At 38.5% G+C, this 19,017-nt stretch overlaps 2 long non-coding RNA genes across 9 annotated transcripts in view; both read left to right on the top strand.

Moving 5' to 3' along the window:
- Positions 1-3,401, top strand: part of LOC134292315 (uncharacterized) — a 153,016-nt gene extending 149,615 nt beyond the window's left edge. For all 6 annotated transcript variants that reach the window (XR_010000187.1, XR_010000186.1, XR_010000183.1 and 3 more), the window contains one exon: positions 1,967-3,401. This is a non-coding gene — a long non-coding RNA (uncharacterized LOC134292315). The remainder of the gene's footprint in view (positions 1-1,966) is intronic.
- A 6,614-nt stretch (positions 3,402-10,015) lies between these two features.
- On the top strand, positions 10,016-17,961 carry LOC134293190 (uncharacterized). Of its 3 annotated transcripts, XR_010000197.1 has the most exons (4): positions 10,016-10,216; positions 11,349-11,535; positions 14,999-15,185; positions 16,259-17,961. It is a non-coding gene; the product is annotated as an uncharacterized LOC134293190 (long non-coding RNA). The 3 variants fall into 3 exon arrangements; XR_010000198.1 differs by lacking the exon at positions 11,349-11,535 and having other exon boundaries at positions 10,030-10,216; XR_010000196.1 differs by lacking the exons at positions 10,016-10,216; positions 11,349-11,535 and adding an exon at positions 13,682-13,868.
- The last annotated feature ends 1,056 nt before the right edge of the window (positions 17,962-19,017 follow it).

The following is a 19,017-nucleotide window of genomic DNA, read 5'->3' on the forward strand; positions in this document are numbered from 1 at the left end:
TTTATTTCATATTTTATTATATTATTATTATTATTTTGTATCGTTATTATATTATTCTGTTATTTCATATTATTATAATTCACAGTATTTTGCATTATTATGTTATTTTATATTATTATAATATTATTATTATTTTGCATCCTTATATTATTGGTTTTTATTTTATATTTTATATTTTATTATTTTACATTCTTATATCGTTTTGTTTATATTTCATATTATATTATATTATTATTTTACATCATTATTATCTATATATATAAAAGAGTGATGGCATCAGGGCAGCGGACAAAACAACAAAACCACAGGCCCCCCAACCTCGAAATGTGACAACACAATCCATCATCCACGGCTCTAGGTTGATACAACAAAAAGAAAAGAAAAATAAAGTCCTAATTAGAGGGAGAGGAGTAATTGTTTTTATCCAATTGCTGCCAATTACAAGGCTAAGTTCTGCCCACTTGGTCTCCTAGCAACCTACTCACCCCAGGGGACAGGCACAAGAGGGCCATCCAGTTCAACTTCCTTCTACCATGCAGGAGGACACAATCCAATCACTCCTGACAGATGGCCATCCAATATCTGCACAATAATAATACACATCGATTCATAGCATCAGACAGTTAGGAGACACCCCTAAAGGCCATCCAGCCCAACCCAATTCTGCCATGCAGGACACAAGCCAAGCACTCCCAACAGATGGCCACTCAGCCTCTCAATACTAATACTAATAATAATAACATCATCATACAATCCTAAGGTTTGGAGTGACCCCTAAGGATCATCCAGATCAACTTCCTTCTACCATGCAGGAGGACACAATCCAAGCACTCCTGACAGATGGCCATCCAGCCTCTACATAATAATGATGATGATGATGATAATAATAATAATAATAATAATAATAATAGAAGCATAGAATCCAAGAGTTTGGAGAGACCCCTAAGGGCCATCCAGCCCAACCCTTTCTACTATGCAGCAGGACACAATCCAAGCATTCCCAACACATGGACAACATATAAATACTATACAATACTACACAGGGACATAGACCCCCTCTACCCTCACCACTTTCCCAGGACACAAACAACCAAATGCATACTCAACATCAAGACAACCATACAACAGACATTCAATACCACCACTACCACAACAATTTCTCACTAACACCACCAGACAACGCCACAGCAACGCGTGGCCGGGCACAGCTAGTACTATATAATTTTGTTGTTTCATACTATTATACACATGATTTTGCATTATTATGTTGTTGTTTTATATTATTATATTATTATTTTACATCATTTTTATATTTGTTCTTACGTATTGCGTATTATAATTATTATTTTGCATCATTATTATATTCTGTTATTTCGTGTTATTATAATACACAGTATTTTGCATTATTATGTTGTTATTTTATATTATTATTATATTACTATTATTTTGCATCCTTATATTATTTGGATCTTATATTATTTTATATTATTATTATTGTTTTTCATCATTATTATATTATTTTGTTCTTATTTCATATTATATTATATTATTATTATATTGCGTCGTTATTATATTATTCTGTTATTTCATATGTCCGATTTACCTACATGAGTGGGAATCGATTTGGAGGAAAAAAAATTAAATACACGTACTCCATGGACATGAAAGAAAACTGGCTGAAAGTAATGCATAGATGGTACCTAACCCCCCAAAAGATAGGATTTATGTATAAAAATACTAATAATAAATGCTGGAAATGTAAATCTCAAGTGGGCTCGTACCACCCTATGTGGTGGAGTTGTAGAAAGATGGCAAAATTTTGGACGATGATGTTAGACGAAAGTAATAAAATTCTAAACACAAACTTTGCGAAGACGCCTGAGCTCCTCCTGCTAGGGTTATATGATGAATTAGATAAGGTAGATTTAAATACAGATAAACTATTTACATTTTTTTATTACTGCAGCAAGGATGGTAATCGCAAAACAATGGAAAAGTGAGAAAGCCCCATCGAAAGATGCCTGGCTGACCAAATGGACTGAAATAAAGGATATGGACAAACTTACCTTCTGAATGAGAAAGAGCAACGGAAGAGCTATAAGAGCCACGGACTGGTCAAACTTTGAAGACTACCTTGTTACTTCAGAGAAGGGAACCAGCAAGGTTGTATTCAGATTTTCTGGGAAGTTGTAGTTTAGGTAAACATAATGAAGATTTTACTGATTGCAGTACAGTCTCCTTATCTATAGATTTGATATGCATGGTTTTACTTACTGTAGTAAACTCTCCCCTCCAAAGTGTTTGTAGGCCTCTCTATGTTCTTCGCTGCAATTCTGTGATATGTTTCTGGCCCAAATATCCGCGAAATATAAGGTTTACTTGCATCCATGGGGATCTTAGAATGGGAGGTATATGTAATAGTTTAACCCTTAAGCTCTTCCTCATTAAAAAAATTGCAGGAAAGTCTAGTTATTTTTCCCCCTCCACAAATGTCTTGCAGGCATTACATTTTTTGTTCTTTTTAAAATGTAATACAATGGTATAATTATCCCCCCCCCTCCCAAGCACATCTTCTCTGTTGGTTTCTTCTTTTCTGGGTAGGAGATATTACTTTTTGGAGCCAACCCGGGATTTTATCAGTATATTTATTGTATGTGACCTCATTTGTTTTATGATTTGTTTTATTGTTGATTGACTTGTTTTATTGATATGTTTTTATATTGTCTGATATCTGGGCTTGGCCCCATGTAAGCCGCCCTGAGTCCCTTCGGGGAGATGGGGCGGGGTATAAAACTAAAATTATTATTATTATTATTATTATTATTATTATTATTATTATTATTATTACCTTAAGAAAAGATGATAAGAACTATCTAATTGGAACATAAATGATTAGTGACAAAGATCGGAAGTCAATCCCCCCCCCCATTGCTAGTGTCTATCCCCTCTCACAATCCCTAATCCAGACACACTTGCCCTGCCCCTGCCCTCCCTTCCCTGTTCCCCTGCCGTATGTCGTCTTATGTTTTATGTTTGATGTTTTAAAAGAAACTTCTCAATAAAAATGATACAAAAAATAAAATAAAAAAATAAACTTAACCAAACCTGGCTGTTTAAACAAAATCAAATAAACATGTCATCCATAAATCAAAATAAAAACACACACTTCTTTACACCAACTTTGGTTGCAAATGTATGCAATTTCCTTGAGAAACCTCTTCCTTCCTTCCCAGGCACCATTTCTTAAACCCAGAAAGGGAAAACACACGTAGGAGCCGCCTGAATTCTCACTTCTCTGTCCTTACGGCTGAGTTACAACTCGCTGAGCTTGTTTTGATTCTGTTTCTATACAAAACGGTGGCTCCCATCATGAAATCAATAAAGTTTATTATTTCACGACGGCCAGGTTTTGGGTGTTTTTATTGGGGAGGGAAATGCAGACATTTGGCTTGTTGCGCCATTCGCCTGAAACTAAGTAAAATCTCTGGGAACGAACAGAGGATGGGAGAAGAACCGTTGCATTTTGCCCTGAGTCTGGAAACGGTCTTCCGAATGATCACAAAGGCCACCTTGGTGTAAAAGAGAGAGCTGTTTCTTTATAAAAAGGAGAGTTAAAGTGCGATAAATGCTCACTATCCCAGGCCTGCGAGTCCACAGGAATTCCAGACAGGAAACAATCAGGGCCAGCTAACGCGTTCACAACAAAGGATTCCCCCAGGCAGGAATGCAGCCAGTCTTTGAGGCTGCAAGGCCATTCAATGCTAATCAAGGCGGCCAATGGCAACATTCACACTTGCCTCCAAGACAAGAGTTCTTTCTCTCGCCCTGGACGTGATTCCACAGATAGATAAACCTCCCTTGCTTAGTTTTCCAAAATACCACACAAGCTCTGAGGATGCCTGCCATAAATGTGGGCGAAATGTCAGGAGAGAATGCTTCGGGAACATGGCCATAGTATTGTGCGGTTGCAAAGTTGCAGAGGTTGCATGGGATGGTGGGAGTTGCAGTTTGGCAAGGCACCAGCACTCTTGGGTGGAGGGGGTGAAAGGCCTTGCAAACCTCTCACTCCCAAGATTATTATTAGTAGTATTAGTATTATTTAAGATTAATACTGGATCAAAGAAATATCAATTAATATTACATTAAGTCCTAATGGCTTTTCTGTCTGTCGCCCTCCTGTGGACAGAAGAATATTGCACTTGCCTTGAAACTCTGATTCTTTGCTCTCTGCTGCCATCCAATGGTCAGGTCGGGAAGTGCAGCACAAAGGCGCCTTCAACGCTCGAGGCTGCACTTCCGCCTCTGACCATTGGATGGCAGCAGAGAGCGAAGACTCAGAATCCCAAGGCAAGTGCAATATTCTTCTGTCCACAGGAGGGCGACAAAGAGAAAAGACATAAGGAATCCCATTGATCTATCATTGAGCCATTTGGGAAATATAATTACATGACAATAGTAATACTACTAATAATAATATCCTGGGAGTTAGGGTTTTGCAAGGTCTTTCCCGTCTTCTGCCCAGGAGTGCCGGTGCCTTGTCAAACTACAACTCCCACCATCCTATACAAACCCTACAACAGCTCAATGCCATTGGAGCCTAGGAGATATAACCCCCCCTTGCTTAGTTTTCCAATAAGAATAACATAATAACAACAAAACTTTATTTCTAGACCGCCCTCTCTCCTCCAGAGGATGTACATATAATTCACTATAATTGTATATTTTTATTATATGAAATATTACTAATAATATTACAATATAGTCGTATAATATAACTCGCTGTACCCGGCCACGCGTTGCTGTGGCGTAGTCCTTAGTGGGGTTTCCTTCGTGGCATAAAGAGGATTCCCCGTAGGTAGGAAGCAGCCAGGCTTTGATGCTGCAAGGCTATTCAATGGGATTGAAGTTGGCCGACAATGGAGTCCTCTAGGTATGAAGCAGCCAGGCTTTGATGCTGCAAGGCTATTCAATGGGATTGAAGTTGGCCGACAATGGAGTCCTCTAGGTATGAAGCAGCCAGGCTTTGATGCTGCAAGGCTATTCAATGGGATTCAAGTTGGCCGACAATGGAGTCCCCTAGGTATGAAGCAGCCAGGCTTTGATGCTGCAAGGCTATTCAATGGGATTCAAGTTGGCCGACAATGGAGTCCCCTAGGTATGAAGCAGCCAGGCTTTGATGCTGCAAGGCTATTCAATGGGATTTAAGTTGGCCGACAATGGAGTCCCCTAGGTATGAAGCAGCCAGGCTTTGATGCTGCAAGGCTATTCAATGGGATTCAAGTTGGCCGACAATGGAGTCCCCTAGGTATGAAGCAGCCAGGCTTTGATGCTGCAAGGCTATTCAATGGGATTCAAGTTGGCCGACAATGGAGTCCCCTAGGTATGAAGCAGCCAGGCTTTGATGCTGCAAGGCTATTCAATGGGATTCAAGTTGGCCGACAATGGAGTCCCCTAGGTATGAAGCAGCCAGGCTTTGATGCTGCAAGGCTATTCAATGGCCAGGAATCCGCTGTGTGTGTTTGTCTCCATCCAGTGGTGAAAGGCGCGCATTGCGGGCGGAGAGAAAGTGAATAGGGAATAAGCCGCTGTGTGTGTTTGTCTCCATCCAGTGGTGAAAGGCGCGCATTGCAGGCGGAGAGAAAATGAATGGGAAGAAGCCGCTGTGTGTGTTTGTCTCCATCCAGTGGTGAAAGGCGCGCATTGCAGGCGGACTGGAAAATTCCCCGCATTGCCGTCAATGGAGACGGAGGAGGAGGATGAGGAGGAGGAGGATGAGGACGAAGGCCTCTCCATGGAATATTCTTCAAATACCCTATATACCCGGATATAAGCCGACCCGAATATAAACCGAGGCATCTAATTTTACCACAAAAAAACCCTGGGAAATCATTGACTCCAGTATAAGCCGAGGGTGGGAAATTTCAGAAATAAAAATAGATACCAATAAAATTACATTGTGGGTGAAACGTCAGGAGAGAATGCTTCTGGAAACCAATTATTATTACTTAGATTGTACTATATTAATCATATACCACAATGTCTATAATACACCCCTAGTATGTTATATTATTAGTATTATGTCACATTTTAGTGCTAAATCATAAGTTGCATAAGAGATGTGGGCGAAACGTCAGGAGAGAATGCTTCTGGGAAACCAATTATTATTTCTTAGATTGTACTATATTAATCATATACCACAATGTCTATAATACACCCCTAGTATGTTATATTATTAGTATTATGTCACATTTTAGTGCTAAATCAAAAGTTGCATAAGAGATGTGGGCGAAACGTCAGGAGAGAATGCTTCTGGGAAACCAATTATTTTTTCTTAGACTGTACTATATTAATCATATACCACAATGTCTATAATACACCACGAGTATATTATATTATTAGTATTATGTCACATTTTAGTGCTAAATCATAAGTTGCATAAGAGATGTGGGCGAAACGTCAGGAGAGAATGCTTCTGGGAAACCAATTATGATTTCTTAGATTGTACTATATTAATAATATACCACAATATCTATAATACACCACTAGTATGTTATATTATTAGTATTATGTCACATACCAGTGCTAAATCATAAGTTGCATAAGAGATGTGGGCGAAACGTCAGGAGAGAATGCTTCTGGGAAACCAATTGTTTTTTCTTAGATTGTACTATATTAATCATATACCACAATGTCTATAATACACCACGAGTATATTATATTATTAGTATTATGTCACATTTTAGTGCTAAATCATAAGTTGCATAAGAGATGTGGGCGAAACGTCAGGAGAGAATGCTTCTGGGAAACCAATTATTTTTTCTTAGATTGTACTATATTAATCATATACCACAATGTCTATAATACACCACGAGTATATTATATTATTAGTATTATGTCACATTTTAGTGCTAAATCATAAGTTGCATAAGAGATGTGGGCGAAACGTCAGGAGAGAATGCTTCTGGGAAACCAATTATTATTTCTTAGATTGTACTATATTAATCATATACCACAATGTCTATAATACACCCCTAGTATGTTATATTATTAGTATTATGTCACATTTTAGTGCTAAATCAAAAGTTGCATAAGAGATGTGGGCGAAACGTCAGGAGAGAATGCTTCTGGGAAACCAATTATTATTTCTTAGATTGTACTATATTAATCATATACCACAATGTCTATAATACACCCCTAGTATGTTATATTATTAGTATTATGTCACATTTTAGTGCTAAATCAAAAGTTGCATAAGAGATGTGGGCGAAACGTCAGGAGAGAATGCTTCTGGGAAACCAATTATTTTTTCTTAGATTGTACTATATTAATCATATACCACAATGTCTATAATACACCACGAGTATATTATATTATTAGTATTATGTCACATTTTAGTGCTAAATCATAAGTTGCATAAGAGATGTGGGCGAAACGTCAGGAGAGAATGCTTCTGGGAAACCAATTATGATTTCTTAGATTGTACTATATTAATAATATACCACAATATCTATAATACACCCCTAGTATGTTATATTATTAGTATTATGTCACATTTTAGTGCTAAATCAAAAGTTGCATAAGAGATGTGGGCGAAACGTCAGGAGAGAATGCTTCTGGGAAACCAATTATTATTTCTTAGATTGTACTATATTAATCATATACCACAATGTCTATAATACACCACGAGTATATTATATTATTAGTATTATGTCACATTTTAGTGCTAAATCATAAGTTGCATAAGAGATGTGGTCGAAACGTCAGGAGAGAATGCTTCTGGGAAACCAATTATTATTTCTTACATTGTACTATATTAATCATATACCACAATGTCTATAATACACCCCTAGTATGTTATATTATTAGTATTATGTCACATTTTAGTGCTAAATCATAAGTTGCATAAGAGATGTGGGCGAAACGTCAGGAGAGAATGCTTCTGGGAAACCAATTATTTTTTCTTAGATTGTACTATATTAATAATATACCACAATGTCTATAATACACCCCTAGTATGTTATATTATTAGTATTATGTAACATATTAGTGCTAAATCATAAGTTGCATAAGAGATGTGGGCGAAATGTCAGGAGAGAATGCTTCTGGGAAACCAATTATTATTTCTTAGATTGTACTATATTAATCATATACCACAATGTCTATAATACACCCCTAGTATGTTATATCATTAGTATTATGTCACATACCAGTGCTAAATCATAAGTTGCATAAGAGATGTGGGCGAAACGTCAGGAGAGAATGCTTCTGGGAAACCAATTATTATTTCTTAGATTGTACTATATTAATCATATACCACAATGTCTATAATACACCCCTAGTATGTTATATCATTAGTATTATGTCACATACCAGTGCTAAATCATAAGTTGCATAAGAGATGTGGGCGAAACGTCAGGAGAGAATGCTTCTGGGAAACCAATTATTTTTTCTTAGATTGTACTATATTAATCATATACCACAATGTCTATAATACACCACGAGTATATTATATTATTAGTATTATGTCACATTTTAGTGCTAAATCATAAGTTGCATAAGAGATGTGGGCGAAACGTCAGGAGAGAATGCTTCTGGGAAACCAATTATGATTTCTTAGATTGTACTATATTAATAATATACCACAATATCTATAATGCACCACTAGTATGTTATATTATTAGTATTATGTCACATTTTAGTGCTAAATCAAAAGTTGCATAAGAGATGTGGGCGAAATGTCAGGAGAGAATGCTTCTGGGAAACCAATTGTTTTTTCTTAGATTGTACTATATTAATCATATACCACAATGTCTATAATACACCCCTAGTATGTTATATCATTAGTATTATGTCACATACCAGTGCTAAATCATAAGTTGCATAAGAGATGTGGGCGAAACGTCAGGAGAGAATGCTTCTGGGAAACCAATTATTATTTCTTAGATTGTACTATATTAATCATATACCACAATGTCTATAATACACCACGAGTATATTATATTATTAGTATTATGTCACATTTTAGTGCTAAATCAAAAGTTGCATAAGAGATGTGGGCGAAATGTCAGGAGAGAATGCTTCTGGGAAACCAATTATTTTTTCTTAGATTGTACTATATTAATCATATACCACAATGTCTATAATACACCACGAGTATATTATATTATTAGTATTATGTCACATTTTAGTGCTAAATCATAAGTTGCATAAGAGATGTAGGCGAAACGTCAGGAGAGAATGCTTCTGGGAAACCAATTATGATTTCTTAGATTGTACTATATTAATAATATACCACAATATCTATAATACACCACTAGTATGTTATATTATTAGTATTATGTCACATACCAGTGCTAAATCATAAGTTGCATAAGAGATGTGGGCGAAACGTCAGGAGAGAATGCTTCTGGGAAACCAATTATTATTTCTTACATTGTACTATATTAATCATATACCACAATATATATAATGCACCACTAGTATGTTATATTATTAGTATTATGTCACATACCAGTGCTAAATCATAAGTTGCATAAGAGATGTGGGCGAAACGTCAGGAGAGAATGCTTCTGGGAAACCAATTGTTTTTTCTTAGATTGTACTATATTAATCATATACCACAATGTCTATAATACACCCCTAGTATGTTATATCATTAGTATTATGTCACATACCAGTGCTAAATCATAAGTTGCATAAGAGATGTGGGCGAAACGTCAGGAGAGAATGCTTCTGGGAAACCAATTTGATTTGACAGAAAAAGCAGTTCAATACGCAGTAATGTTATGTTGTCATTACTTTATGAATTTAGCACCAAAATATCACGATATATTGAAAACGTTGACTATAAAAATGTGTTGGATAATCCTGAACGTTGGATAAGTGAGACTACTGTATCTATTTTAGATGACAACGGAGTGCGCATGCGTCGAGCCGCTCCCTGCTTTCCCGCCTGTGACGTGCGGGAGAATCGTCCAATCGGGCGGCGGCAGAGGGAGGAGGGGTGGGACCATGGCCGAAAAGGCGGCCGTGGTGGAGGCGGGGCTTCTTCTTGGCGCCTCAGCCGTGAATTTACCTCAGGAAACGGGGCCTCGTTTGGCGCCCAGTTGAAGAGTTGAAAGAGGAGAGAGACGCCTTTCCTTTGGGGAGTCACTTTTACCTCAGGAAAGGCTTTTCTTCCCGTCCAGAGGACCCTCTCTCTCCCACTCGATTTTAGGTTGGTTTCCTTGTTGTTTTGGGGGTTCTTTCATTCCCTCAGGAATCCCCTCAAAAGTGAAATACAAAGAGGAGGAAAGGCCTGCTTTATTATATTACTCTGGTCTTAAATTTTCAAAAACGGCCTCAAATAGCACCAGGTCTTTCTCCAGATAAAGGTGGATAAAGGCTTTGTGAAACAGAAAGAAGGAAACTATTTCGTTGATTAAGACTTCCATGAGGTTTTGCCTCAGAAATCACCTCGTCACAAAGCCTTTCTCTAGGAAGAGAGAAGATACAGTTGGAAACAATGTTCACTGAAATATTTACAAAATCATTAAAGTATTGACAAACATAATCATAAAAAATATTTGCAGAAACATTTGCCCAAAATAAGCAAAGTATTTGGGGAAAAATATTCATAAAAATATTCACAAACGTATTCAGAAAAAAAACAATCATGGAAACATTCACAAACATTGAAATAAAATATTCACCCAAAAAATCATACAAATATTTGTGGAAACATTTGCCAAAAATAAGCAAAATACTCAGAAAAAATATTCACAAATACAGTAGAGTCTCACTTATCCAACACTCGCTTATCCAACGTTCTGGATTATCCAACGCATTTTTGTAGTCCATGTTTTCAATAAATCCTGATATTTAGGTGCTAAATTCGTAAATACAGTAATTACTACATAGTATTACTGCATATTGAACGACTTTTTCTGTCAAATTTGTTGTATAACATAATGTTTTGGTGCTTAATTTGTAAAATCATAAACTAATTTAATGTTGAATAGGCTTTTCCTTAATCTCTCCTTATTATCCAACATATTCGCTTATCCAACGTTCTGTCGGCCCGTTTACGTTGGATAAGCGGGACTCTACTGTAATGCCTGCTTTATTGATGAATAGTTTATTATTCTATCACCTCAAAAATGACAAAACTTTTGTCCAGAGAAAGACAAAGAACAACATTTTTGGAAATTTACACCATTTGATTTATTTCCAGCCTTAAGACCCACAAAGGGCCATAAAGAGCCAGGTGGCTTTACTCTGAGCCATAAGTTTTACCTCAGAATATGTTTTTTCTGTCATCTGGAGAACTTCTTTTCACTTTATTCATGTATGTTTCCTTATTATTTCAGAAATTTCTTTATCAAACCTTTACCTCAGAAAAGCCTTGTGAAATAGAAAGAAGAAAATGCCAATTTTATTTATTAAGAGATTGTCACCTCAGACTTTACCTCAGAAATGGCCAAGCCTTGTGAAACGGAAGGGAGAAACAAAGGCAAAACTTTTGAAAATTAGCACAGCTTTTTCTGAAGGGACCAGGTGAATATTGTTGCATTTTATTTATTATAATCTGAAATAATAATTGGTTTCCAGAAGCATTCTCTCCTGACGTTTCGCCCACATCTATGGCAGGAAACCATAGATTGCTGGTGAAGTTTTTATATACAGTAGAGTCTCACTTATCCAACGTAAACGGGCCGGCAGAACGTTGGATAAGCGAATATGTTGGATAATAAGGAGGGATTAAGGAAAAGCCTATTAAACATCAAAATAGGTTATGATTTTACAAATTAAGCCCCAAAACATCACGTTTTACAACAAATTTGACAGAAAAAGTACAGTAGAGTCTCACTTATCCAACACAAACAGGCCGGCAGAACGTTGGATAAGCGAATATGTTGGATAATGAGGAGGGATTAAGGAAAAGCCTATTAAACATCAAAATAGGTTATGATTTTACAAATGAAGCCCCAAAACATCACGTTTTACAACAAATTTGACAGAAAAAGTACAGTAGAGTCTCACTTATCCAACACAAACAGGCCGGCAGAACGTTGGATAAGCGAATATGTTGGATAATGAGGAGGGATTAAGGAAAAGCCTATTAAACATCAAAATAGGTTATGATTTTACAAATGAAGCCCCAAAACATCATGTTTTACAACAAATTTGACAGAAAAAGTACAGTAGAGTCTCACTTATCCAACACAAACGGGCCGACGGAACGTTGGATAAGCGAATATGTTGGATAATGAGGAGAGATTAAGAAAAAACCTATTAAACATCAAAATAGGTTATGATTTTACAAATTAAGCCCCAAAACATCACGTTTTACAACAAATTTGACAGAAAAAGTACAGTAGAGTCTCACTTATCCAACACAAACAGGCCGGCAGAACGTTGGATAAGCGAATATGTTGGATAATGAGGAGGGATTAAGGAAAAGCCTATTAAACATCAAAATAGGTTATGATTTTACAAATTAAGCCCCAAAACATCACGTTTTACAACAAATTTGACAGAAAAAGTACAGTAGAGTCTCACTTATCCAACATAAACGGGCCGGCAGAACGTTGGATAAGCGAATATGTTGGATAATGAGGAGGGATTAAGGAAAAGCCTATTAAACATCAAAATAGGTTATGATTTTACAAATTAAGCCCCAAAACATCACGTTTTACAACAAATTTGACAGAAAAAGTACAGTAGAGTCTCACTTATCCAACATAAACCGGCTGGCAGAACGTTGGATAAGCGAATATGTTGGATAATAAGGAGGGATTAAGGAAAAGCCTATTAAACATCAAAATAGGTTATGATTTTACAAATTAAGCACCAAAACATCATGTTTTACAACAAATTTGACAGAAAAAGTACAGTAGAGTCTCACTTATCCAACACAAACGGGCCGACAGAACGTTGGATAAGCGAATATGTTGGATAATGAGGAGGGATTAAGGAAAAGCCTATTAAACATCAAAATAGGTTATGATTTTACAAATTAAGCCCCAAAACATCACGTTTTACAACAAATTTGACAGAAAAAGTACAGTAGAGTCTCACTTATCCAACACAAACAGGCCGGCAGAACGTTGGATAAGCGAATATGTTGGATAATGAGGAGGGATTAAGGAAAAGCCTATTAAACATCAAAATAGGTTATGATTTTACAAATTAAGCCCCAAAGCATCATGTTTTACAACAAATTTGACAGAAAAAGTACAGTAGAGTCTCACTTATCCAACACAAACGGGCCGACAGAACGTTGGATAAGCGAATATGTTGGATAATGAGGAGAGATTAAGGAAAAGCCTATTAAACATCAAAATAGGTTATGATTTTACAAATTAAGCCCCAAAACATCACGTTTTACAACAAATTTGACAGAAAAAGCAGTTCAATACGCAGTAATGTTATGTTGTCATTACTTTATGAATTTAGCACCAAAATATCACGATATATTGAAAACGTTGACTATAAAAATGTGTTGGATAATCCAGAACGTTGGATAAGTGAGACTACTGTATCTAGTTTAGATGACAACGGAGTGCGCATGCGTCGAGCCGCTCCCTGCTTTCCCGCCCAAATGGGCGAAGCCCTCTCTGAGCCTGTGACGTGCGGGAGAATCGTCCAATCGGGCGGCGGCAGAGGGAGGAGGGGTGGGACCATGGCCGAAAAGGCGGCCGTGGTGGAGGCGGGGCTTCTTCTTGGCGCCTCAGCCGTGAATTTACCTCAGGAAACGGGGCCTCGTTTGGCGCCCAGTTGAAGAGTTGAAAGAGGAGAGAGACGCCTTTCCTTTGGGGAGTCACTTTTACCTCAGGAAAGGCTTTTCTTCCCGTCCAGAGGACCCTCTCTCTCCCACTCGGTTTTAGGTTGGTTTCCTTGTTGTTTTGGGGGTTCTTTCATTCCCTCAGGAATCCCCTCAAAAGTGAAATACAAAGAGGAGGAAAGGCCTGCTTTATTATATTACTCTGGTCTTAAATTTTCAAAAACGGCCTCAAATAGCACCAGGTCTTTCTCCAGATAAAGGTGGATAAAGGCTTTGTGAAACAGAAAGAAGGAAACTATTTCGTTGATTAAGACTTCCATGAGGTTTTGCCTCAGAAATCACCTCGTCACAAAGCCTTTCTCTAGGAAGAGAGAAGATACAGTTGGAAACAATGTTCACTGAAATATTTACAAAATCATTAAAGTATTGACAAACATAATCATAAAAAATATTTGCAGAAACATTTGCCCAAAATAAGCAAAGTATTTGGGGAAAAATATTCATAAAAATATTCACAAACGTATTCAGAAAAAAAACAATCATGGAAACATTCACAAACATTGAAATAAAATATTCACCCAAAAAATCATACAAATATTTGTGGAAACATTTGCCAAAAATAAGCAAAATACTCAGAAAAAATATTCACAAATACAGTAGAGTCTCACTTATCCAACACTCGCTTATCCAACGTTCTGGATTATCCAACGCATTTTTGTAGTCCATGTTTTCAATAAATCCTGATATTTAGGTGCTAAATTCGTAAATACAGTAATTACTACATAGTATTACTGCATATTGAACGACTTTCTGTCAAATTTGTTGTATAACATAATGTTTTGGTGCTTAATTTGTAAAATCATAAACTAATTTAATGTTGAATAGGCTTTTCCTTAATCTCTCCTTATTATCCAACATATTCGCTTATCCAACGTTCTGTCGGCCCGTTTACGTTGGATAAGCGGGACTCTACTGTAATACCTGCTTTATTGATGAATAGTTTATTATTCTATCACCTCAAAAATGACAAAACTTTTGTCCAGAGAAAGACAAAGAACAACATTTTTGGAAATTTACACCATTTGATTTATTTCCCGCCTTAAGACCCACAAAGGGCCATAAAGAGCCAGGTGGCTTTACTCTGAGCCATAAGTTTTACCTCAGAATATGTTTTTTCTGTCATCTGGAGAACTTCTTTTCACTTTATTCATGTATGTTTCCTTATTATTTCAGAAATTTCTTTATCGAACCTTTACCTCAGAAAAGCCTTGTGAAATAGAAAGAAGAAAATGCCAATTTTATTTATTAAGAGATGGTCATCTCAGACTTTACCTCAGAAATGGCCAAGCCTTGTGAAACGGAAGGGAGAAACAAAGGCAAAACTTTTGAAAATTAGCACAGCTTTTTCTGAAGGGACCAGGTGAATATTGTTGCATTTTATTTATTATAATCTGAAATAATAATTGGTTTCCAGAAGCATTCTCTCCTGACGTTTCGCCCACATCTATGGCAGGAAACCATAGATTGCTGGTGAAGTTTTTATATATCTGCCAAATGTCCAGGGTGGGAGAAAGAACTCTTGTCTGTTGGAGGCCAATGTGAATGCTGCTATTGGCCACCTTGATTAGCATTGAATGGCCTGCAGTTTCAAGGCCTGGCTGCTTCCTGCCTGGGGGAATCCTGTGTTTGGAGGTGTTAGCTGGCCCTGCTTTTTGAGGTGGCAGCCCAGAAACTCACAACAACCCAGTGATTCCGGCCATGAAAGCCTTTGACAACACATGGCAACATTTTTGAAAATTCACACAGCTTTCCAGAGGAAATGAGTAGAATAATAATTGCATTTTTTTTACCAATCTGATTTATTTCCAGCCTTAAGACCCATAACATGCTATGCTGAAAATTATATATATATATATATATATATATATATATATATATATATATATATAAAAATAATTTTGTATATAATGGACAATATAATATATTATAATCTAATGAATATACATATAATATTGATAGTAATATTGTAATGTAATACAATTTAATAATAAAACAATGATATTGATTATATATTATATATATTATATATAATTATATATGTACATACAAAGTATTATATTAGCATACACAATAATAGCATTATATATTACTATATTGTACTATACCATCATACTGTAATATTATTAGAAATATTACATGTAATATATAAAATAATTAATATTATATTTCATTAGTATTTGAATTATATTGTATTACATTATAATATTCTCAATATTATATTTATATTCAATATATTATATTATGATATATCATTGTCTATTATATTGTATATTATATACAATATACTATATATACACAATACATATTATATTATTAGCATAGCATGTTACGGGAGACAAGATGGGAACTGTCTTCCTGGCCTTGCAAAATAGAAAGAAGACAATGCCTGTTTTTTTTTTCTGAAAGCTTTCTTCCCACTCACTCTTCTCCCAGCGCTGAATTCAAGTCAAAGGGAAGAAAGGGAAGAAACAAAAGGTCGAAGAGACAGAAGACAGAAGATGCTTGAAGACACTCTCGCAAGGACACCGCCCGCCCCCCAAAAAAGGTCATTGTCAGGGTAATGGGTGTCAGGCTAGGCATTTCATGTCTATCTTTGCAATAAAAAACAGGCTACCTGTGTGCTAGGCTTTTGCATGAAGAACACGGTTCCCCTCGTGTGTGGCATCGAAGGTTCCCACTCGGGAACGGACGGGTCCTCCCTTTGTTCTAGGCAGATGATGGGGGTTTTCCTATACAAGCCGTAGGGGCCACAGCTTGGGGGGCAGCGGGGGGCCCGGCCCTGGCACCGCGGGGAGCAGCACACCTTACGGGCATTTTAAAAGCTCCCTTAAACTTAGACAGTGGCTAGCAATAAAAATATTAATACCTTAACTCACCTACTAACCCTACTAACACCATTCTAACTAGGGCAGGCTGGCCTTTTAAATAGGACTGTGTTTTGCCTGCTGGCAAGAACCAAGCTGGGAGGGAAGGGGGCCTCCTGGCCCCCCATAGAAGGGCTCCCCTAGAAGGACATTCAAAAGGCCCGCAAGGTGTCCTGAGAGCAGCCCCTGGGGCCCTCAGTGTGCCCCCCACGGTGCCAGGGCTGGGCCCCCCGCTCTCCCCCAACCCATGACCCCTGCCGCCTGTATCTCGTCCGCCCAGGGCCAACGGACGCCCCCTCCCTCCCCGGGCGGAGCTTCGGCGCCACACACAAGGGGAGGCCAGCCGTGGCCGCCAGAACATGGCCAACCTGGTTTTGGACTGCAAACATAGGCATGTAGGGACCCCCTTTTATTTATGTAAGGCCACCCACCCAGGGGACCTGGTTAAAGGGGATCCTCTATTCTTAAAGTAAGGCCTATAGAGATCTCCTATCCAGAAACTAAGGCGGCTTGGCCTATAGAGATCCCCTTTTGTTAAACTAAGGTGGCCTGGCCTATAGAGATCTCTTGTTGTTAAACTAAGGTGGCCTGGCCTATAGAGATCTCTTGTTGTTAAACTAAGGTGGCCTGGCCTATAGAGATCTCTTGTTGTTAAACTAAGGTGGCCTGGCCTATAGGGATCTCTTGTTGTTAAACTAAGGTGGCCTGGCCTATAGGGATCCCCTTTTGTTAAACTAAGGTGGCCTGGCCTATAGAGATCCCCTTTTGTTAAACTAAGGTGGCCTGGCCTATAGAGATCCCCTTTTGTTAAACTAAGGTGGCCTGGCCTATAGAGATCCCCTTTTGTTAAACTAAGGTGGCCTGGCCTATAGAGATCCCCTTTTGTTAAACTAAGGTGGCCTGGCCTATAGAGATCTCTTGTTGTTAAACTAAGGTGGCCTGGCCTATAGAGATCTCTTGTTGTTAAACTAAGGTGGCCTGGCCTATAGAGATCTCTTGTTGTTAAACTAAGGTGGCCTGGCCTATAGAGATCTCTTGTTGTTAAACTAAGGTGGCCTGGCCTATAGAGATCTCTTGTTGTTAAACTAAGGTGGCCTGGCCTATAGAGATCTCCTATTCTTTAAGGTAACGCCAGGCGATGTGGAGATCCCTGGTTCTTTTAACCCTTAAGGCCAACCGTGGGGAGATCCCTGGTTCTTTTAACCCTTAAGGCCAACCGTGGGGAGATCCCTGGTTCTTTTAACCCTTAAGGCCAACCGTGGGGAGATCCCTGGTTCTTTTAACCCTTAAGGCCAACCGTGGGGAGATCCCTGGTTCTTTTAACCCTTAAGGCCAACCGTGGGGAGATCCCTGGTTCTTTTAACCCTTAAGGCCAACCGTGGGGAGATCCCTGGTTCTTTTAACCCTTAAGGCCAACCGTGGGGAGATCCCTGGTTCTTTTAACCCTTAAGGCCAACCGTGGGGAGATCCCTGGTTCTTTTAACCCTTAAGGCCAACCGTGGGGAGATCCCTGGTTCTTTTAACCCTTAAGGCCAACCGTGGGGAGATCCCTGGTTCTTTTAACCCTTAAGGCCAACCGTGGGGAGATCCCTGGTTCTTTTAACCCTTAAGGCCAACCGTGGGGAGATCCCTGGTTCTTTTAACCCTTAAGGCCTGCCTGGGGAGATATCCTATTCTTTTTTCATGAAAAGTCGGGTATAGACCTTCTCTTTTCTCTCCCGTTTCATGTGCCTGGACTCCCGGAGGGCTCCTGCCGGACACCGTCTCCCATCGGCCGAGAGGGATCCTTCCTGTTTGGAAAGCATCTGCTACACAGGTAAAAAGAAGATTCCGGGAAGGAGATTCCTACAGCGGAGCCCTAAAGCCAGGTGAGACGTTCCTTCCAACCTCCACGGCTGCTTTGCACACACACACATGACACACACATGACACACACACACACGCATATACAGCTGGGGGCCCTCAGGGACTCTCCCCCCAATAGATCGGGGACTCCCACTCCGGCAATTGGCCATTGGAAATGCCTTGAAGCAGTTTGGGGCTTCCGGCCAAGCGCTCGCAAAGAGAACCCATTCAAGGTATACGTGGAGCCCCTTTTATTTATTATTTATTGACAGCATTTCTATTCCGCCCTTCTTTCTCACCCCAAAGGGGACTCAGGGCGGATCACATGACACATATAGGCAAACATTCAGTGCCTTTTAACATAGAACAAAGACAAACAAACATAAGCTCCGAGCGGGTCTCGAACTCATGACCTCCTGGTCAGAGTGATTCATTGCAGTTATAATTGCAGCTGGCTTGCTCTCCCGCCTGCGCCACAGCCCG

This window comes from Anolis carolinensis, unplaced genomic scaffold, assembly GCF_035594765.1.
Source record: "Anolis carolinensis isolate JA03-04 unplaced genomic scaffold, rAnoCar3.1.pri scaffold_7, whole genome shotgun sequence".
Classification (NCBI taxonomy): domain Eukaryota; kingdom Metazoa; phylum Chordata; class Lepidosauria; order Squamata; family Dactyloidae; genus Anolis; species Anolis carolinensis.